This window comes from Drosophila albomicans, chromosome 2L (genome assembly GCF_009650485.2).
Source record: "Drosophila albomicans strain 15112-1751.03 chromosome 2L, ASM965048v2, whole genome shotgun sequence".
Lineage (NCBI taxonomy): Eukaryota > Metazoa > Arthropoda > Insecta > Diptera > Drosophilidae > Drosophila > Drosophila albomicans.
The window spans coordinates 16,933,213-16,957,482 of NC_047628.2; the positions used below are offsets into that span (position 1 = coordinate 16,933,213).

General features: G+C 36.6%; 1 protein-coding gene across 1 annotated transcript in view; it reads left to right on the forward strand.

The window, feature by feature from the left end:
- Positions 1 to 24,270, forward strand: part of LOC117564222 (uncharacterized) — a 53,509-nt gene that overhangs the window by 23,932 nt on the left and 5,307 nt on the right. The window contains exon 3 of the mRNA XM_034242909.2: positions 9,540 to 9,564. The gene's annotated coding sequence lies outside the window, so the exon portion shown is untranslated. The remainder of the gene's footprint in view (positions 1 to 9,539; positions 9,565 to 24,270) is intronic.

The following is a 24,270-nucleotide window of genomic DNA, read 5'->3' on the forward strand; positions in this document are numbered from 1 at the left end:
CAAATTAAATTTAAAAATGAGAGACTCTTTCGAACGAAGAGATCGTTGACTATTTTAATAGATGTTTTAAATAATTTTCTACTCAATTTTAAACCATTAAACTTTTCAATTTAATTTTAAATTTAATGTTCGATATATCTGCATTTATATCCTTTACAGGGTATTTTAATGTCGCTTATTTTATTAGAAATTCTGTCTCTCTGTGCCTCCCTCCACTTTTGTTTTCTTCTGTGTTTTCGCATTTGTTTGTTTGGTTTTTGTTTGTTGCTATTGAGACTTGTCAAAATGGCTGTCATTCTAAATGTTGTTGTTGAATGTGAACGCAGTTGTTGTTGTTGTTGTTGTGTTGTTTGTTGTTACTTTGCCTGTTGGTACATTGCCAAGCCTTGCCACAAACACACACACAGAGGGAGAGACAGAGATACATTCACACACACACACAAATATGTGTGCTTCGCGTTTATTGTTTGGCAATAAATTTGCTGGATAATAATTTCAGTCTGGCGTCATAGCGATGATAAACTGTAGATGATATATTATTGCGTTCTAAGTCGAGTAAATAAAAGCGTTCTCTGTCGCACACACTCCCCCTCTCTCTCTCACTCGCTCTCTTTCCCGATTTCTCCTTGCTTTGTTTCCCTTTCTGTTTGTGTAGGCATCCGGAAGAACGGCGCTTAAGTGCGTGGTTGGATTTGGCAGCAGCTTCGCTAGCAAGCCGACTTAAGCAACCTCCGCTAGGCATACAATATGCCACGCCCCCTTCCATATCCCTATCCTGCTCCCCTATTCTTCACACTGCATAAATGCCTAAAGCCCTTTCATATGCAAAGTGTCGCCTCGTGTTTTCTCCCAAAAAAAAAAAAAAAGCTGCTTCTGCTTTATAGATGCCATTTTTATGAGTTAGTGCGACGAGTGCTCATAAATTTGATGACTACTGAGTGGAGAGTGAAGAGTATGAGTACCCATATATGAACACGAGTACGAATATGAGTACAAGTCCCACACATGTTTGAGCATCAACACAAAATGCTTCACAAAATTTACAAGCATCTTTTTGGGCGTATGAAAGGTTTGTTTGAAGGATCAAACTGATGGATAGAAGACTAACTGAATGATGAAAAAGTTTGAAGTAAAGAATGCTCTAAATATCTACCTTATTTTTACAATTGATAAATGGATTGAAAAAGGTTAATTTTATTTAAAAGGAAATTAAAATAAAAGTCAAATATTTAACATGAATGTAATGAATACTTTTGTTTGAAATTATGTGAAAGAAATAAAGAGACCAAATTTAAAACTAATTAAATATTATACTGCAATTATATGAAAATAAAAATTCTAAATATTTATGTAGAGTGATATATCGATTACATTCAATTTCATATCAAGTTAATTGCAGAAAATCTAATACCAAATTAAATTCCATTTTAATTCATTACAAATTGCACATAATTAACATATAACTCATTTTGTATATTTGAAATGAATAAGAAATTTCATTCTATTTCAATTGTTAGCAATTTGATATGCATTTAAAAGCTGATGATGGGCAAATTGCATTTTATTTTCCCACACATTTCTTTGGCAAGTTGCGAGAAGAGCTGTCTGACATATGCCATAGCTGAAGCGTAAAAAGTGTGTAAAAATCATTCAGAAATACAATTTCTTGCCTTAACACATTTCAAACAAATTCCCACCTATGGCAGACACATCAAAAAATGAAAAGAAAAGAAAGGGGAAAGAAAAAAGAAAACCGCAGCACAATGCAAACAATCGAAAGACGTATATGAGGCTGACAACGAAATTTGCTGGCTGTCAATTTCAGGCATTCCAAAAAATAAAAATACATATACATATATATAAATTCGTTGAATATGCATTACGCAATTCAGCGACAGAGACGACGACAGCTAAGGATGGAGACTAAGGTGGAGTAAAAGATGAAGGCTGACAGGAGTTCAATATGCGAAGCTATCGATTTTCGCGACGCCAACGGACCGCACCCTTTTTTTCGTTTTTTGTTGGTTTGCTTTGTTGTTGAGGAGACATCCTGAAGGATGGCAAATGGAAAATACGAAGAATGCCTTGAGGAACGTAAAAGTCTTGAGGAGATTGTTCCTCGTGATGCTCTAACATTGACTTGCTGTGATGTGATTGACTTTAAGAACAGAGCAGCAAGTAAATTGTATGCCCGAAACGTAAAAAATTAAAATGCCCAACGCTATAAATAAGCATCATTTTGTTGGCCAGCTCCCAGTTTGGCAGTAGCCAGCAGTCAGTTCCAGTTTTTTTCAGCTCCCTTCGGTGGTCAATGGACCGTTTTGGAGCTGACTTATCCAACTCCAACGTTGGCGGTGGTCGCGTTGTCGATGTCGATGCCGTCGTAACGTGAAATGAAAGCACGTAGCATTTTCATTTCGGTCAGCGTGCGGAATGCCAATTACAAGATGTGGCGACCACCGAGAAACAACAAAAGAGACAGAGAGAGAGAAAGACAACCAGACAGTGAAAAAGAGAGACGTAGGCAGATCCGCTGGCTTAGAAGCATTCAGAGCGAGTCGACTAAAAAAAAAAAAAAACCGAGAGAAAAAGAAAAGAAAACAGCATGAAACTCATTGAAATGAGTCGCGCACTGTCGACGCGGCCGCCCCTCATAACTGATAGATGCCTTTTGGCGAAATTTTTAATAAACTTGTGTGGCTCCTTGAGATTCACCAACACACACACACATACACTGATATATATTCTATATATATAGACAGCTAGAAGGTCTGTGGTAGCAAAATGAAGAAAAAGGCTGAAACGCCCACATAGCGAAGCCGAGACGTCCTTCGACGTCCTTCCGTTACCTTTTTGCTTTTTAGACTAAGCAAGAAGGAGAAAGAAAGACAGAGAGAGAGAGAGAGAGAGAGCTGGAGGGAGCGAGTAAGGTGACTATTGCTGGAAGTCCTCTGTCTGTGGAGCACTTAAAAGTGTTTTATTATTGAGGTTTGCAATTGGAATTTTAATTTTTATTTTATAAGTTATGCGTGCTGAATCTTAAACATGCCACATTGAGATCTAACGCTTGCCAGCTCCATCTAAATGTTCCAACTCCAACGCCAAAACTCTAGCTGTCCCTTCGAATGACTTTGACTTCCCCCACACACAACACACACACGCACACACAAAGTTGGCAAGGCTTTGCTCTTGATTTCGCTGTTTCTATTGCCGGTAATTTATTATGTTCCGACGTGTGTGTGTGTGGGTGGCTTTGCTTCTTATTTTTTACTTGTGCTGCTTGCTAATAGCATGCCCCAAAAGGTAGGCTACACACGAGTTACACACACATGTGGCCGCTACTTAATATGCGCGCACCTGAGCAAACACAACACCACGTCCAAGCTTTAAGGCCTTCCACGCACTTGAGGTGCACTGCGAAACCAACACCAACAACAACAACACAAGAAATACTCTGACTAGCAAAGGTTTAAGCAGAACTATTAATACTCTCACTACTATTCAAGTACTTACGAAGTCGCTTTTAGTAGCTGGAATTATAAATATAATATAAAATCTTTTTTAAATAGAGGATAAATTAATAAAACTTTGAAAAAGAATTATAAAATCTCTTTGAAATATAATAAAACTGGTATAGTATTGAAAACGAATTGTAAAATATTTTTAAAATGAAATACAAATTGGTGAAGCGTTGAAAAAAATTAAAATAATAATGAATTGAGCATATAATATTTTAAAGCCTAAGGATATCATCGATTTTTATGATTGATAAATAAAATTATATAAATGATATTATAGCAATACATTCCGATGACATTGTTCTTAACTATAATGCAAAAATATGCCGCATAAAATTTTTTTCTTCTTTATATTCTTTTCTTATTTAATTACTTAGAGATCTATCAATTTAATAAACAATCTGATTCTTTTTAAAATGATGAATTTTATTTGAACTCTTAATATTAATTTATATTTTAGTTAGGCTCAGTACAAACTTGTTAACTAAAAACTTATTAACTAAAGTCCCAATTAAGAAATTATTGAATTCTATCTTGACTTTAAATACGAATTTGTATTTTACTTGGGCTCGAATGAAACTTATTAACTAAATTGCCAATAGATATTATTTAGTCATTAAAGGCTTCCATTTCATTACTAGTTCATATTCTAATAAGAAAAGGTTAAATAAGTCTTGTTTTTAATCTTAATGTAGTTTATTTCTTGCAAGTTATAAATTTCCATAGCTAAAACCCTGAACATGCGTACTCTCAACATTGCCAACACATTCGTGCTACCCCGTTTATCGTAAGTGTAAAATACACTATATATCAGAATGTCAGCGCACTTAACATAGTTTATATGTGCGTGTCACTGGTTTTGAGCTCCTCATTCTCAAGCTTAACCATTATGCACACGTCGCGCATAACCATAACGATTATGCTAATGCTCTGCTCCCCTCTGGGTGGCAACGAGGTAAGTAAGGGGGTGGTAATGGGGTTAGCTGCTTGTGATGCTGCTGTTGCTGATACTGGCGCCTTCTTATGATTTGCCTTGGCTTATTTTGAGCGCCCGCGCGTTCATCGCGTTATTTACATACCTTAAGTAGTTGTAATGGGCTTTTGGGTGGAATGTGTTGTGTGTAGTAGGATGAAGATGCAGGGGGAGGTGTGGTGTGTGGTTATGGTTAGCCCCCAATGCGACAAGGTGTTGGCAATGAAGGCAACTAACTTGGCTTAGCTTCGCTTCGCATCTCGTCCTTGGCTGCAAGACAAAAATACGCGACGAGTTTTGTCTATAGCCAAGAGTGGCCCATACAGCCAAACATAGACAAAATGTGAATGAGTTGAGTGACTACGAGTGTGCGTGTGTGTTTGTGTGTGCGTGAGTGTGTGTGAGCTAGTTTTCATTATGCTCATATATCCAACTACAACGAGAAGAATGAGAAGTACATTTGGTCTTGGCTTACTTTCACGCATTTGCAATCTCATGGGCTTGCATTTAATGTGCAGCTTATTTGGATCACAGAATGAACCATTTGTAGTTGCGTGCTGGGCTTACATTTAAGTAGATATGTGTGAGATGAATTCGCAGCTGCTTAAACTGAGTGAGTGAGCGAGCCAACATAAAAACGCTAACAAAGTAGCAAGCACTTTGCTCTATTGAAATAACGCTACCTGTGAAGTCTTTTATGCTACTTTAATGGATATTAAAGGGTATACTCATAAAGCAGAAAAAATGAAATTGAATGGTGAAAGAAAGTGCGGCTTTCTCTCAGAAACAACTTTCCACAGTTGATTCGAAAAGTATTGGCAAGTCGTTGCCCTCATTAAAAGTTTAGTTTGCCATAGTTCGCCGACTTGCATCTGGCATCTGGCATCGGACATCGCATCACGCGGTTACTTTTATGCTACTTGTACCACAATTTTCTCAGTTTTGCGCATAAATTTGTTTTTTCCCCCACTTCACAAAATTTTTGCTTTAAAATTTATTCAAGTTGCCAGCTGTTGCCATGTAAACTTTTGTTCTTTTTTCTTTGCTAATATTAAATTGAAATTAATCTTCATTAAAAGTTGACCGGCGGTTTAATTAGTTTTTTGGCCAAGCCAAATCCATGAGCCACAAAACTTCGAGCGGGTCATTGACAAAAAAAAAAAAACGTTATGCTGAGTGTAAACTCAAATAGAGTTTGATATAAAACAAAAATTCGAGTTTAAATTCTCGCATTGTAATAAATACGAAATATTAATTGCCACATTTTTAAAATATCTGAATGAATTATTAATTAAAAATCACTCAATAAAGTATTTTATTTCACCCTTTTTTACCCCATTCAAATCTGTTATTAAATATCTAAAATACCCAGAAATTTTGCACAATTTTTAAGCAAGCAAAAATTGTTTGGGGGCGCAGCACACACGACGTCGAAACACAAATCAAATACAGAGAACAGCAGTAAAGTGAAACAAACAGCAGCAACAGCAACGAACAAAAGCAAATTAATAGAAAACAATAACAATTCCCTTTATTATTATTACTGCAGTGAGACTAAGACATGAACTGAGCATTGGACGGGGATGGGAATGGGAAAACAGACAGACGAAAACAGCAACAAGAACAAGAACTCGAGTCGAGATCCTTATTGTGCCAAGTGCCTAAGTTTTTGTGTTTTATTTTTATTGTAACTGTGCGTCGTCTGCCAGAAAGTGTTTGAGGGAGTCGAAGACAAACACATGCACAAATAGAAATACATACACATATATATGTATGCATGTAATTTACACAACAAATGCAAGTTAAATACACAAATATCGTGTTCAATGCGTTGGCCTTGCCTAAAAGTATGCCACACTTTTCGATGCTACGAATCTCTCAAGGGACTTGTGCAAGCAGAAAACTTGTCCTCGAAAATGCTGCCAGCATATAAGTATTTTTATCGTTGCTGTTGCCGTTGTTATCGTTTTGTTGTGTATAAGTTTTGCTACAAAAAACGAATCGCTCAAAGTGCGAGCTCAAGAAATCAGGCCAAGTAATATTAAGAAAGCAAGAAACAAGCGCATTCATTGCGACGTCAACGTCGAGAGCACGAGCTAAACTTTCTCCAGGTGTAGCTGCGATGTATGTCAATGTGTGTGTGCAGGTGTGTGTGTGTGCTACGTGCATTGCATGTCGAATGGTTGGTAAAAAAAAAAACACCTACCAGCAGCAGCAACTTTATCTAAAGTACAACTTTTTGCCACCTCTCTGCTCCTGCATCTCTCCTGGGCTACGCTTTCCAATTCCGACAACAGCAAAAGCGGTTTCCTGTTTTTATACATTTTTTTGCCTGATTTGTTGCCACACCTCCCCATGGGGGAGGGCGCCAATGCACAACACACACACTCACACACAGCTCGCCTCGCCTCGACTCTCAACTCTGGCCTCTGTAAATTTGTGTTGTGTTTTGGCAAGTTTTTACCCGCTTTTAAACAGAAAATGAAACTGTTTTTGTTTATACAATGATGCTGGCTATAGTTTTTTTTCTTCCTTCCTTCCCACCATTGCTGGCTTGGAACATGTGCCAATGATTTTTAATGCGATTTAAGAATATCACACTGAAAAGGCCCATTGCGAGCAACGTTTTGCTGTTTGTTTTTTTTACATTCTCTCGTTTGTAGTTTATTTTATATACGCAGAGAGCGAGGCTTAAGTGTGGCTGTGGCAACCTTTTTTATTTTGTTGGTGTTGTAGTAAGTGGCCAGCCAATGAAAATGTTTTCAAAAGGTGTAACCAAGTCATATAAAGCTCCTTTGAACCCCGGGCGATAGTTGTGTGTATAATACGTTATATATGTATGTATATATGTATATACATATGTTCGTGTGCGTGTCTTTATTTAATGTCATTAACGCAAATTGAATGTTATACGCATTTAAGCCCTTTGAGCCATTGCATGCGCAATTGACTTTTTGGGCGTGTGCCACGTCTGCCACCCTCTTTCTGCCTTCCTTCCTTCCTTCCTTCCTGTATATGTGCACATTTGTCCTGACTTATGACCCTGAACACTTTCGCATTACGACGAACCCACTCTGTGCTTGGCTGAATCAAACAAGTAAATTGGCTGGCCACTGGAAACCCAGCCAAAAAGGGTTTAAATTCAAATTACAAAGGGCTTAAACAGCTTGGATAACTTGGTGCAGATTTAACATTATAATTAAATGTTAGTTTTAAGTATCAGAAATTTATTTTTAAATCCTTATACTATATAAGGAAACATAGTCTTTAAGCTCAGCGTATTTTTGAAGCGATTTTTGCTAAATGCAATAATACCTATAATATTTATGATTCCTGAAAATTTAAATTTGTTTAAGAAATGGTTTTGTATGGGCAAAAGCGCTTTTTGGCTGACAATTTGGTATATCTTGCATTCTTTTTTGTATTTTTAATGTAGTATAGTATATATTTAGTTTATATATTTTAGTATTTTTATGTTTTGTAATTCGGTATATTTTAATAATAATAATATCGCACCGTCTTTTAGAGATCTTTAGCAATTCATCAATATACCAATTATATCCTTTGCTATATTTTCGGAATTTTTGCGGTATAATTAATACACTTTAAATTTAATACCGTTATGCATTAATTAAGAAAACGCTGCGGTTATCTCACAGTGGAGCAGACTTGACTGTAGCTTTCTTACTTGTTTAATATTAAATTTCACACACTTTTCAAATTTGTGTTTTTTTTATTTACGTTTCTTGCAGAATTTGATTTATTTCATTTGCAACATTCCTGTGCATTGTCGTTCATTTCTAACTAACAGTTTCATTATCGTCAATTCCACAACTACTAAACAAACTCATAAATTCCTTGGCAGACCATTCATTCTGTTTCACTGTTTCTCATATTTTCTCTGGGGCTTTCTCATGGACAGAGCAAAAGTAGAGAGAATGTTTTTAGCATAAGCTTGGCTCGTTTGCTTGGCCTATTTCAATAATAATAAAAGCATAATACTTCTTGTGCAGCAATTGCAAAATATTTCTCATCAAATGCCGCGCTTACATAAATATTTAAACTGAGGCATTTGGCATGAAAAGCATTTGGCCAAGACCGAGTCTCGGCTCTCAGCGAGATGGAAAATAAAAGCCATGCCAGCTGGCAGAGGCCATGAGGAAGGAACAAATGTCTCTAGAATTTGGGCCATCATCTAAGATTCTTAGCTCAAAATCTGCCAGATGTCGAACGAATAGCTGAGTGAGTGAGTGAATGAATGAGTGAGTGCATGTGTGTGTGTGTGTGTGAGTGAGTGAGTGAGTGATGAGTGCATGAGGATGTGGAACAGCTGTCCTTGGACTAAGAAACTGATTTCCAATCGTAGAGGACTGACAACATGCTGCCAATGTTAGCCTCCAAACTTCTTCACACTCATTGCTGCTGCCTGCAATCGTCAGCTGCCGTTTGCATACTTTTACACAGACTGTTGTTGTTCTTTGTTGTGTTTACTTGCTTTTTTCTCTACTCGTTTTTTTTAGTGCTTATACAGTCGGAAAATGGAGCTATAAGCCGAGAGTATCTGCCTTGCATCGTGTCGCTGTCATTTCAGGCTAATGTCGTCTTCGCTCCAGTTTCCTTTTTCGTGTTCACTGTCTCTCTGGCTCTTGTCATTGCCATCCTACTATAGTCTATGTTTTTCTTTCTCACTCACTCACTCACTCAGTGTTCAGTTGTACTATGTTGTTTGCTGCTTTCTGTGTTATGTATTTATCAAGACAGTTGTCGTCCTTCATGCGCATCCACATCGCTCAAGTCTGCTTAATGTGGCATTCTTTTATCAACTTTCTTCTATCAATTGATGAGCTTATTTTATTGCCCGTTCCAATGAACTCCGTATTTCTCTCTTTGCTCTCGAATTGCACAAAGCTACTTCCACTTCGTTCTAATATAGTGTTACAAATAGCTAAAAATAATATTACAAGCAGGCAACTTTTCTCTACAGTTTATTTATAAATGTTTTGACAAATTCGTATTAAATCTTTCCATTTTATTCTTTTTCTTTTCAGACAGCCAACAAAAAATCTTCCAGAGGTATGTTAATAAATGAGAGCAATAAATTTGGTAATTTCTTTAGTTCATAAATCTATCTATAGGCCCCTCATAAAATTGCCTATAAAATACATGCCATGTAATGCTAAATTTGTTGCCTAATCAAGCACCGAGAAAACTCCCTATAATTATGTACGGCTTAAACACAAATCCTCATTAAACTATGAGAACTATGCGGAGCAGGCTTATTGAGCATAAAGCTTAGCATACGTTCTGAGATTATTAAAGGCAAAGTTCCTCAAAGGCTAAGAGCAGATCATACATAATTTATATCCCCTTTTTGCTTAGACGAAAATGAAACATTTTCATACTTTTCTTTTTTTTTTATACAAAGAGAAGCTAATTTGCACGCCTATCCATGGCATAATTCCAGGAGTTGGCAAGCGGCTTTAGCAACCTCCCGCAGTTAGTACCGAAGATAAGCGGCTTATGCCGTTCGCTTGAAGTGCCAACGAGCTGTGACACATAAATACGAGACTCTCTCTCAGGGGAGACAGTAGCTGAAACTGTCTGAGCTTCGAATGGGGGTTTTATCCCGAAAATGCCAGAGTTTATTCTCCACAACTCTTTTTTGGTTTTTCTTTTTGTAATTGCATTGCTGGCTGACGAGCAAAACTGCAATTAAACACACTTAATTGTTTATTAATGCGCACTCTTCTGCCAGCCAGCGAGTGAGCAGCGTGAAAAAATTAATTAATTTGTTGCTATTTTAAACACGACGCAGACAATTTAACATGCCCCACGACTCACTGACTGACTGACTGCCTTTCGAAGGGGTCTCTCTCCCCCATTGGCGGCATATATTATAATTTTATTTTATTTTCTTCTTTAGGGGGCGGTGCGTGAGACATTGCCTAATGGTCTGCGTCGCATGTTGTTGGGTCCTCTGCCTTTTGATTTATGCGGTCTGCACTTGTTTTTAGTTGCGAGGGGAAATTTTTCGTGTTGGCTGCATTGATGCGCATAGCCAATTTAATTGCGCCGTGTGGATTTTCGGATTTTCACACTAAGTTCGTATTTCCTGCAGCAGCATCAGCAGCAGCTACGCAAGAATACAAAAATAACACACAACACAGAAAAAAAGGCATGTGGTGTGATGATTAATGAGACAATTTTTACACTGCGGCACAGTGTGCAGAGATAGCGCGGAAATTGAGCGAAAATTAGTACAACGGTTTTTTTTTGTGATAATAAATTTTGTTGTCTATTTAAATTCTTTGGCCTTACTATAACATGGTGACTATTTTTATCGCCCATGATTTTGGCATCAGTTTTACAGAAAACGTTTAACAAAACAATATAAAAATAATGTAAATAGTTGTATTTAATATTCAATTACATTTCAAGACGAAAGTCATAGCTATCTCAATATAAAAATCTGCAAAGTGAAAAGCTATGAGAATATTAAAATAGCAGCAGTTATTTACATACTCCCTTTAGTACCCACAGCAACATTTTTACTGCCAAGCTACAATTTATTAAATATTAAATAGGAAGACAGCGAGTCTAAATTACTATTGCTATAATAAGAGAATTAAAAAACAAACAACAAATTGCTAGTTATAATTAACAAAAAAGTAAAGAATTATCTTAAATATTTATGAAATTAAAATATCCGTCGTAATTTTTGATTCAAAAATAAAGAAAATTAACCCTTTTTTTTCCTTAAAAATTTTTTAGGAACATTGAATATTTTAATACTTTATTTTTATAGATACGGTGTTTAAGTTGCTAATCATCTAAAAATTCACAATTTGCTTAGATGTTTGCTAATCCTCTTTTCTTTTACAAAATATGTTATCTAAATAAATGTGTTTCTAAACTTTGCTACTAATCCACCTCAACTTGTAGTTTTCGTTGCTTTCCATTAACAACTCGAAAGCTAGTGAAAACTTCTTTGAAATAAATTACAAAACTAAAGTTTTCTATGTATGCAAAAGTTGCAGACAAAAATTAAAACTTTTGTTTATTTAATTTAAGAGAATAGATCATATTTCTCGATAGTTTTAACCACTGTGCAACACAGTCAATCTTTGTGTGAATTGAGGGTGGCAAAGAACTGCGTGAATAACATGGTATTGCATTATGAAAAATGCATAACAGACATGAGATTGGGGTCTGCTGATGCTGCTGTTCATGCTCATGCTGTTTGCTGCCTGCCCCAAATCATTACAGAGCTGAGCGATAAGCGATGTTGCATGCGGTGACACAACTGACGATTGCAATATGATGTGTGTGCTGCTCCACTGCATCATCTTTTTTCGTATCTTTCCATCTGCTACTCAGAGCGGGTTTTGTGTAGCTGACAAGTACGCGAATTGATGTGCCACTTGGGTGAAATGCTGTTGACTTTGAGAGATTTATGAATGCACTGCCGACAGCTGCCAAAAATGAGCTGCCAGGCGAGACATAAACTACTCTCATCTTCTATTTGTCAGTCTGGCTGGCAAATTGTATTTTGTGTGTATTGTATTGGTCTCGGTCTCGGTCTCGGTCTTGGTCTCGCGTCCAGTCCGGGCGGTATAATTAGCATTTGGAGTTGCGAAAGTTTTGGCTCAACTGCAGCTTAGCTGACTTAACAGCTGCGCACACTTTTATTATGCTTGTGGTTGCTGTGTTTGACTCAACTCTGCATGCATAAACTAAAACTCAAATTTGCACACAAAACCCCCAAAATGTTTGTGTGAGGTGATATAGTACGGGGGCAGAGAGTAAAGAAAGACAAAACAGCAGCAGAATGCTGACTGCCAAGGGACAAAGTCAGCAACAGAAACAGAAGCAACAGCATCAGCTGCAACTTCAACTGCAACATGCAGCAGCTGCAACAAAAGCTCAGCCATAAAATTGCACAGCTCGACGCTCATTATTCAAATGTGTGTTGGGGTTTTATTGTACCAAAATACACACACACATACCAATACTGGTATCCCCAACCCACACTTTCCGTATTTGAATTGTCTACAAAGTGCCACAAAGAGGCAAAGCTATCTTCACAGATAAATCCCAACAAAAACACTGGCATTAATTATGCAATAGCTACTATTTGGTTTGCTTACATTTTTGCATAAATATAATATATGAGAAAGAAAATACTGAAATGTTGTGGCACTTGGTAAATAAAATAAAGTTACATTTACGAGTACTGAAGGAAAGTTACGCTGATGCAATGCAGAAACTCAAGGAATTTGTTGCATTGAATAAATTAAATTATATTTATATTAATTTGTAATTTAATAGAATAGATAATATTGCCGATACACTTTCACCTGAATTTTTGTTTGCTTATACTTTGAGTTATTTTTGCACACAAACACAGGGAAGTAAATAAAAATGTTGATCAAAGAATTAGCTGCATTTAATTAATTTAAATTGAATATCAACTTTAGAAAAGTAACACTAGAAATTTAGTGTACATTATACTGCAAATATAAAGTAAACGTTAAGTAGAACTAAATGTTAATAATTACCATTAAGAAAACAAACTGCGAAGAATCATGGGGAAGTTTATTTAATTTTCTTGAAGTATCATAACTTATGCAATTTTCATTGGCAACAAAGCTCCAACATGTGACAGAATGGCCATGGTGGACAATGGATTACTAAAGGTTTTTTCGCATTTGCAAAAGAAATCAATGCTAAAAAAACATAACCAACTTCTTTACACAGAAACTTCATTGCAACTCTCTGATGGGAAACAAGAAAAGTCACTGCGCGAATACTTTTCTGCTTCTCTCGAACTAATTTGATTGTGATGCATGACATTGTAATGTCTATGCCATGAAATACAATTAAACGAAACAGACAAATTGTTTTAATTTCAAGCGATACGCCGCAGAAACAGCTTTTATCTCAAAGTGTGCACACAGCAGCTCAAAGAAGTTGAAGCAACTCAAGGACATCCCTTTGAAAAAGTATTAAAAAAAAAAGTAAACGAATTCAAAAGTTAAACGTTTGATCTGCCCCCAAGGCGATTGTCACGCATGTCGACCTGGACACATAGAGACTAATTAACGACAGCGACAGGGAATGAATAGAGTATAAAACAAGTGAGAAGTAAGTGGAGTGTGCTCGACTGTGAGATACCCGCTACCGATTTTGAATAAAAGCAAAAGAGTGCGGTATTGATTTTTAAATATACCAAATTACTATAAATATACCAAATGCTATATTTGGTATATTGATATATTGACACATTAAAAATATACCATATCGTATTTAAAATATACTTGGTATATTAATATAGTACCACATTCAAAATATACCATAGATTCTTAAATATACCAGATTACTACGTACATATTCTGGATGAGCAAAATTATAATACCCTTCACCTTACGGATAGCGAGTATTAAAAAATAAAAAAAAATATCCAGCAGACCGACACGACTGGGGAATGCAATGCACATGCGTTTAATTAGCGCCACAACTCGAGGGGATTCATTGAGCGACTGAACGGCAAAGGAACCGAACTGAATCGGAGAGCAGCTTGACAGCATTCGAGAATGACGGCATTACATGAATTACATATTGCAGTTTTGTGGCGCAGGGCAAAAGGCAAATAAGGCAACGAAACTATTTCAAACGATTTGATTGGAGTAAATTGCGAGACTCCAACTCCCAGCTGATATCCCAGCTGCTTCTCCAACTCCTTCTCCTACTTCTTATGTTGTCATTTCGTTACATAAGAGTCGCAATTCCGCTGGTTTCTCCTGGTTCCTGACTGCTTCCTGTGCTTGATTTTGTTTGCTTCAAATTTTATTTCCCTTCCATTTTTTTTTTCTTTTTTTTTTTAGGATTTCTGTTTTGCGACATTTCCACGTTTTCCGTTTCTCGTCCTGGCTTGTTTACACGACAGTCAGAGTTCCATTCTGCGGTCTGCGCTCTAATTGCGACTTGGCAATATATCAGCACACACACACACATACATACATAGATAGATAAACATATACACACACACTCTTACACACACACTCCGAGTGACTCATAGAAATGTGTACTTAGATATGTTGTTGGCATCTTTGTTAGCAGCTCTACCGTTTTGACATTTGCTTACGCGTTAAAGCTGACAGGTAAAATGGATTTGTTACGGCAATGGAACACACAAAAAACTCGTTGGCAGAGTGGGAGGAGGGAGAGTGGAACTCAAATGTGTGACACGTGAGAAGATAACTCCCTTACTGCCGGAAATTGTGCATAGCATAATGGCCAAAGGACTAAGGACATCAATTTAATAGCAGCACGTTTAAAGCGAGTTTTATTTTGCACCTGCTTCTCAGACAGAGCAATTTAGAAACAGTTCAAGGTTCCCCTTCTAATTATGCAATCTTATTTTCTAGCGAAAACAAAATAAATATCAGATCTAAGTCAATTTATAGCACTGAAATAAATTTACAGAGTTTTCGACTTAAATTTGTATTTAAATCTGCTTTAAAAAGGCCTCGAAATTCTTTCTTCACTCTCAGCATTTATTTTTCTTTCTTTTGCCTTAATCACTTTCAAGTTGCTTGCTGTAAATTTGTTATCATTCTCTTGCGATTGCACTTAAGTTAGCTATGTTATCTGGCACACGGCCAAAGCATAGCACAAACTTGAGTCAAAGGATAATTCGATTGGCAAAGCAAATCGGTATTGAAATTGGCATTTGCAGATGGGCTCAATGGCATTGCCCATTAAATGGACAGCAAAGCAGTTTTTGCATTCAAATGCAAAAAGAGGCAATACTCAGAGAGACAGACTCCGCACTAATTATCAATAGCAAAATAATTGAGCGCAAATTTATCATGCCCAACAGAAAGAGGCAATAAAAACTGGAGCCAAGAGTGGATGCTTAACCAGTGAGCAGCCTAATTGCATTAAAGGAAAATCCATACTAAAAGCACTCTAAATGCTAAGCAGACAAAAGAACGTCGCTGACCTTTGGCCCTACGAGACGCATTAGAGAATTTAATAATTCGCAAAAATGTTAATTAGCTGAACAATCCATCAAGTCTAGAATTTTGCAAAAGGCCGAAGGCCAAAATTTGCAACAGAGAAAAAGGTAAAAGACGAGAGAAAAATTCCAAAAAAAAAGGAGCCGAAAAATTTTGTTACAAACGTGGCACAAAGCCAACAAGCGGATGTTCAATAACATGACACAAACGAGACCATTTACAAATTTATACCAAAGCTATTTCTTCGTTTTTTTTTTTGCTTTAGAGCTTAGGCTACCTGCTGGCCAAAAAAAATATGATTGGCAGAGAAATTAGGCAGGCAGGCTGTAAGATGAAGGCACGAAGATACTTCAAAGGCCAACGCACTCAATTTGATACAGCAAATATAAATATATGTAATATTAATCAAAAATTCACCATGCGCAGCAAAGAACCATTCAATGTTCAATGTTCAAATATATCAATGGGAAACACACGAGAAATTCTGCATAATAATTTCAGAGAAATACTAAATACAGTCAAGATAAAAGTATGCTTCTTAAGATGCTTAGTTTTTGACATTTTAATGCTTTTAAATTAAATTAATGAAAAAGTCTCCTTTTTCTGTAAAAACTTTTGACATTTAAAGTTGTTTTGACAATTCTTGAATTTCCGCAAATTTTTGAGTGTACACGAAAAGTCACTTAGGATTGCGCCAGTGACCCGCAAGAAAGGTTAATGTCAAGCGTGAAATGAACCGTAACAAAAGAAGGCAATATTCTTGTATTGTTGTAAGGGTCCAAGCACACAATTCACAATTTACCCAAAAGAGGTCAAGACAAAGAGCTATTAATTGTTAATACCGTACGGTTGTTCGTAAGCCAGCTCAACATTGAACTCGCGTTGCATGTTGCAACAAAACAAACAAATGAATGCAACTGACGATGATGGTAACTGGGCACTGTTAATTGCACTCATTCACACGGATGAGCACAAAAGCTGCCGACGACGACGCTTCAAAGTGGACGCTAACAACAACAACAACAACATCAACTGTAACAAGGACTCACCAAAGAGTCATCGTTGCCTTGACGTCGCGGAAACGGAAGCGTTAGTTGCAAGGATATGTTGCACTACACAGTCAACGCATACACAATAGTCGCCCATTCCCACTCCCATTCACAATTCATCCATCCATTCACAATTCTGCTATCCCCCTTGAGTGTGTGCACACTCCTCCTCTGTGTGTATAGCAATTATGTGCTATTGAAGTTTCATTGTCAGCATTGCAGATTGCAGCTGCTAGACTCTTGGTTCCTGTTCCTGTCCTCGGTGGTCCCTGAGCCCCCTGCCCCTCTAGTCCACTCTTTGTTTCCGTGTCCGGGTCTCATTCCGTTGTCCGTTTCCGACGTAATTGTTATGCCAATTTTTAAGGCGCCGCCTGCTTGCCAAATTAAATGAAAATCAAATAAAGCCGCCTCGCCTCTCCGCCTTTAGAGAGCGAAACCCAAATACATAAATGCGGTTAAATTTGCAGCGTTAAATGTTAACAGTCGATTTTGCAACTCAAACATCAACCCATAAAAATATCAACGCGTATTTGCGTGCTTCCAAAGAGGTCTCAGTTCTCTCCTGCATCCGGCTTCGCCTACACCTTCCTTTTCCCCCCGTTCTTATCTATAGAGGAGGAGCGAGGGAGCGAGTGTCGTTTGGCTTAGACTTACGAGCTTGGGGCGCAAATTGACAATTTCTCTGAAATTGCACAAATACTTACGAGCCTGTGCTCCACTTTTTTATGGCAAATTACATAGCCGCATATGAGTATCTATGTATGAGTGTGAGTATCTCTATATGTGTGTGTGTGTGTGTGTGTGTGTGTGGGCGTTGTCATGTAATAAAAACGTTTGCCAGCCTGCTGCGTTACCAGAGGGTTTTATGATTGGTTTTGGAGCACAAAAAAAGGGGCAACAAAAAAAAGTTAAAGGAGCAAAAGAACGAGGAGAAGGAGAAGAGAAAAAAAAAAACAACATACAAAATAAATAAAATATAAACTGCGTTATGTTTATGCGTCAAAGGAAAAACCCATCAGACGTCATCAGCTTGCGTATAATTAAACATTAGACGTTGGTAATAAAATGGGAGCCATTGAACAGCAATGCTCTGAGTGCTCAATACTTGATGACGTCGTCATCATCGACGAGGATAATGACGATGTTGATGAAGTAATAGCTTAAGTTAAGTAATGTTTGTTTGAAGAGTTCGAGAGTTTCTTAAGGGAAAATATAAATTTAATTTCACTTACCAGATACAAGACTTATTTACATCTTTCTAAAACTGGAAAATTAAATTAAAAAAGCGAATTAAAGTAAAAAGTAAAAGATTATTTATAATATTAACTAATTTGTATTCGAAGATTATTTACTTTGAAGCAAAGGGAGTGAGAGTTTATGAGAAAAGAATAAGCGTGAAAAAAGAAAGATGATTTTAAATATTATTTCATAATTTTTTGTATTTTTAAAATTTTTAAAAATTAAAAAAATATTTAAAAAGCAAAGAATTAAAATAAAAAGCGGAATTTTATTTTTAGATTTTTTTTTTTGTTTTTGTGATATTTGTGTTATTTATATTAGAATATATTAATAAACGAGTGACATTTTATCAGAAAAGAATAAAAATAATATAAGGTATTAGGTTTAAAAATGTATAGAAAATACCAAAATTTAGTGACATTTTAAAGTGAAAAGAATGCTTGTTATCTCAAATCTACACAGACCCTTCTGCTACACTCACTTAGTACAGTTTGCTATTTTCATATGACAAAGCCAATATATAATCGTGCTGTTTTGTTTAATGCGAGCAAAGTGAGCTAACTAAACAAAATATGAGTCCAGCTTGTATCCTGTACACGACAAACTTATAAAGCAATTAAAAAGTTTTAAGCATTGCCATGATTTTGCTGATTTTTTCTCCCTCGATTTTTGGCTCTATGAAACAAACAAGCAAAAACTTTCTACCTTGGGCTAAACACAATTTGAGCAGCAGGTAGCAGGTGCACAGCAGCAGCAACCGCACAAATGCATAACAGCATTAGGGCTTTTATATACTATTCTATGCATATAATATATATACTTAAGATCATGCTTTGGCTGCCTTCGCTGCTGTTGCTTGTGGTAATGATAATCAAGCTCATAATATGTCGGTGAGTGCCTAAAAGTATGCTTAATATTGTGCAACTTTAGTGCCTTTAAGTTGCAGGGCTAAACACAATCCCCACCAGCAACAAACCCAACCTAAGCAGCAAATGTGTACCTAGCTGGACTTGGAAGAAGAAGTTTTTTCCTTTAAGTGCGGCATTCTCTAACAACTTGAGCTGCTAGGCAAACAAATGAGCAGAAAAAAATACATGCACACACATTCAGTTATTTACTAAAACTTACACACACACAGTTTATATATACATCAAAAGTCTGCTTGTTGAAAGCAAGTCAAAAGTGGCTTTGACAGAGCGAGAGAGACAGTGAGAGAGAGAGAGAACAAAATGGCTGCTGAGTCGTCGAGGCGTTTGGCGTTTATTTGCGTTTATAATGTGTGAGCTATTAAAATTTTAGAGGCTCTTTCTGTAAGCGTGTGTCGGTGAGTAACTGAAAGCGACTCCGTCAGTGAGTTTTCAACACTCGAACAAAAATATATATAGTATGTGTATAAATTCTTTTCTGCATTTTAATGCGTTTGCACAGAATGTTTCAATTTTCTTACAAATTTTGTAACGCAAAGACTGAAATATTATGCGAAAATTATTTTGTTTGGGCTCCATATTTTAGTCATTGATAACATAAGAATTTAATATAAAATAAATATTCAAAATACAATTGTATTTAAACGTTGATAAAATAAAAAGAGCAACATATTTTCAATATTATTCAAATGTAATCTTTTTAAAATTATGTAAAGTTAACAAATACAAATAGTTAAAAGTGTTTAAAATTGTATTTAAATATTAATAAAATATTATTTAATTAATTAATCTATTTGTATTTCAAATCAAAATATGTAAATCAATATAAAACTTCGAAATTGTATTTAATCAATCATAAATGAAATAATTATTAGTATTTTATTAATTAAAATAATGCAAAATTTAAAAATTCAAAAAACAGATACAAAATTGTTTCCCCTGTTAATAATTCAAATCAAAGTAATAATATTAATATTAAATTATAATTATATTGAAATATTAAAAATATAAAAACACATACACAAAAGTGTTTGTAAGACCCAACAAAATAAATTAATAATTCAATAACAACTACTATCCGTTCAACACTTTTCTGGCCCAGTCAATTAAAATTAATCAAAAAAAAAAAATGTGTAAAGGGTATATTTTTCGTCGGCGTCAGCCAGCTGTAAGAAACATTGGCAAAGCTTTTATGCCGTTGCGTGTTATTTTTTGTAATTTTTTTTTTCGCACAGCATAAAATGAAAATTAGCTGATTTCTTTTGAGCAGATGTGCGTCGTATCGCATCGCAGAGCGACTCGTCGCTCTTAAAGCTTTTAGCAGCTGCTGCTGCTGCCAAAGCATTGTAAACATCATTTTAAGTGAAACTCTCACACCGTGTTTGCACTTTGTAGAAATGTTTGCTGCGCGCAACGCATTCAAATTCATATTTGTGTGCAGCAGTGTGCAGAAATTAACATAAAATGCGAATGCGAGACGCGGCGGCGCGATGTCGGCATTTTATTTGCGTTTGAGTTTGTCCATTATACGAACAAAACTTGCAAATACCCTGTAGTAAACTAACCCAGAAATATATCAAGTATACGTCGCATAGACAACATAAAATATTTTGCAATGAAATTGCCAGATAGATTTATGTTGACGTAAACAATTATTGTTATTGAGGTTTACAGTGTTCGAGCCATAAATCATTTACAGCGCATTTCGCAGTCAGTCATAGCTGACATATATATTTTTTCGTCCTTTTTTCGCTTATTTGTGTTTTGTTTTCTTTTGAGCCAGATTTTGCTGCAGCTTATTTTTTATGCATATTTTATTTTGCCATTGCATGCGTAATTTTATTTGCCGCCTCGCTCTTCATTTTTGTTGCTTTTGCTTTTGCTAGTTGGGTTGGCAGGTAGTATAAGTTTTATGGCCATCGTTGCGCTTTTTCAACTGTAGTAAAAAATGTATGTGCCACACTGCGGGATGGCGGCTGGCACTCGTTGTTGTTGTTGTTGTTGTTGTGTTGCGTTGTGGTTATCCAGTTGCCAGTTGTCCTGACGCCACTGTGGCTGCACCTGCGGTTGTTTGTGTTGCTCTCAGCAGTAGCAACAGCAGCAGCAGTTGTTGTTGTTGCTTTGTTTGTCACGCTACCTTGGCCAGGGCCAAAGCAGTAGGCAACATGCCAAATTAAGTGCTCCTTCTGTTTTGTCAGGCAGAGTGAAACCTCAGGTCTGCCTCTTTGCCGTTTAAGTTGTCATGTACATTTTAATTTGCACCATGTACATGTTATGACATGTTTGCATTGTCCACACCAGGCAGCAACTTTGCAAATGATTGTTTTGTTGCTTAATTTTAATTTGGTATACTGAATTGAAATTGGTAGCAAGTGCTTAACTTTGTTTTTGGTATTAACAACTAATATTCACTGAGCTATAACTATTGCAGTTGCTGCTAAGCTGTGTCAGTCGATTCGTTGTCGTTGTCGTTGTGGTTGCGCTTCTTGCGGTGATTGAGTTGCCAAAGGCAACTGGAAGACGCGACGACAGTCAAATTGCTTGCCGCAGCTGTTGATAAGTTTTTAATTAAGTTTAAGCGTATTAGCAGGCACTTTAGCCCAAGCAGGAGAGAACCAACTCGAACTCGAACTCGGGCTCGCCTTGAAAGCCACAAGAGCTCGGCATTACTTACGCGGCACATACACCGAAATGTAAGAACGCGACGCAAATTAAATGCTTAACTGTGGGAAGCTGTGGCAGCTTCGCCAACGAACAGCCTCGGGTGCAATTTTCAAATAAAAAATAAAATAAAATAAAATCCACACAGAAAAAGAAAGAAAAAGAAGGAAATTAAGCACAGTCAGAAAGAACGCAAAGTCGCGCCACGTGTCACTGCTTTTAATATGCGCACTTTTCATGCATTAAGCATACGCCGCGTCGTCTATTAACGCTCAATAAAACGAAATAAAAATTCGGGAAAAATAAAGCAAGCAAAGCAAAAAAGTAAGAATGTTATTGTCGGATGTGCTCGACTTTTAGATATCCGAAATAAAAGCGAAACAGTGCTGTATTATACTTAATATATAACAAATTAAAATACTGAAAGCTACAGTTGGTATATCGATATACTATCACATTCAAAATATAACATAATGGAAAAAAATATACCGTATGTTCGAAGCCAGATTGTCAGCATACATTTGCTGGAGCCACAAAGCTTTAATACCCTTCTACCCAATGGGTATCGGGTATAAAAATATAAAACGCAAAAGCAGCACTTGATTATGGCAATGCCAATTTGGTGTAAATGTCGTTCGTCTATTGATTTGCCGAGCTGAGCGCCATTCAAATGAAATGTAAATTATTTTCAATGACAGCAGTTTAGAAGACGTGCCCATTGCACACACACACACACACAGGACATGGGTCATGTGCTAAATAAAATAAATGTTTATTTATTATTAGAGAGAAGAAGGAAACTCAAAATTGCCACTTTGCCTGTGTGACACTTTTGTGTGTCTTTCTTTTTGGCTCAAATCGCAACGATTTGCCCCAGGCTTCCGACAACACATTCTCTTAAATCGTAACTAAAATACTGGCTGCAAATGTTGTAGATATACACATATATATATATATAAATATAGCCTTGTGCCTGGCAAGTTCAACTGCCAGTTGCTCTCGACTGTCAAATCATTTTGTGATAAGGATGCTTTCTACTCTACATGGCACACAAGCATGCACGCCAACATACAGACACACACTTCCGTGTCTAATGTCCTGAATCCTGTCTGTGCATATGGGGAGAAACATGGAAACGAAGGACGCCTCCTCTTCATAACTGACGATAAATGAAAATGTCAAAAATGTATACAAACTGCTGCTGCTGTTATTGCTGCTGCCAAGGCAGCCAAATGAGAAATGTCTTTTATTTGTATGAGCACAAATTAAATTAGAATTTCATTCTACAATTGAAAAATCTGCAACTTGCTGCCAAAGCTGAAGCAGCAGCAGCAAAACAATTTCCAAGTCCAACAAAGTTTTGTCAATTTCGAAAATAGATTTCATTGCAATTCTGTAAAGTATATACGAGTCTGTCCCATAAAATGTTTTCCAATTATAAATATAATACTACATTTCCAGTTGCATGCAATAAACTTACTTATTTGCAATAGTAACTTCTAGTTTTCGGAACCATGAACTAGATACATAAAACAAGCTCTGTGATTTTACTATAGTTTTCCAATTTCACAACAAATAAATACGAAATTAAGATACATATGAACATAAAATAGCTTCTGTGGTTTTAATAATTTCTCAATTTTACATCAAACAATCACGAGAATTCCTAGCAATCTTTTCTCATTTCTAATGAATCTCGAAAAATCAATTTCCTTAATAACTGCTTTGAATTTTTGCTGACAACGCAAATTCGTAGAATATTGGCTTTTAAATAGTTACGCATAATTATCGTAGATAAGGGAAATTTAATATACTTAGATGAATGCGCCATTAATTATGCAGTTCATGAGTTTTGAGCAGAAAGTTTTCTGGTATCTTCAATAAATAAAGGCAAGCCACGTTTACCTGTTCAGCGTTAAACAAGAGAGGACAACACAAGACAAGACACGAATCTCAGCTACAATTACAAGCTAAGCGCTAAACATTTGGCTAAAAGGCCAAAGCAGCTGCTGCATAGACGCAAGACAAGACAAGACATTGCCAAGATTAATGTTTGGTTATTAATAAAGTCGAAAATTCAGTTCAGCTCAGGTGGATAGCCAAGGACAACAAGAGGCAGGTAAGCGTAGAGACGGGGGAAGGAAGGATCCACAGATTTGGCTGCCATGGCAAAAGCAAATCAAGTCAATTTGTTAGCCAGCAAAATGATGGCATATCCATTACGCATTTGCATTGGCGCCAGCAGCCGGCACACTTCAAACAAGGCAAAATGTCAGACAGTTTGTCAGTCAGTCAGTCAGTTGCTGGTTTGTCGTCTAGTTTGTCAGCCAGTCTGTCATTTTGTGAATGAGGAAACTCAGACTCAGCCTCTTGGCGTGTGGAGCTAATGAAGCAAGTCGCCTCTTCTCATTTATTCGCCGGATCGAATTACTCAATTGCTGCTGCTCCTGTTTTCTGCTTGTTTTTCGACCAATTTCATTGTGATCTCAGCGAACTTGCACTTGGCTCAATTTCCCTGTAATTTATATGTTATTTACCCAAAGTGCCAACTGTGGCAAGTGGCAAGTGGCAGGCAACAAGACAATGCAACAATATGTTGCATGATTTATCGCAGCCATCTTCATTCGATTGTCCTTTGCCTGTGTAGCTTATTTACATTTTGGTTTACTTTGCTGTCATTTCCTTTGTCTTTTCGGCATTTTAATGTCCTTTGATTAATTTGGACAAATATAAATGTCAGCCTTGACTCTGTTCAAGGTAATTGTCATTGGCAAACGTTACAGCTGTGGCCATGCCTCGCATCGCCTCAACTGACCTCTGTCGCGACCTGACCACTTCATCGACATTCACACACATACATCAAATTAAATAAGGGACATAATG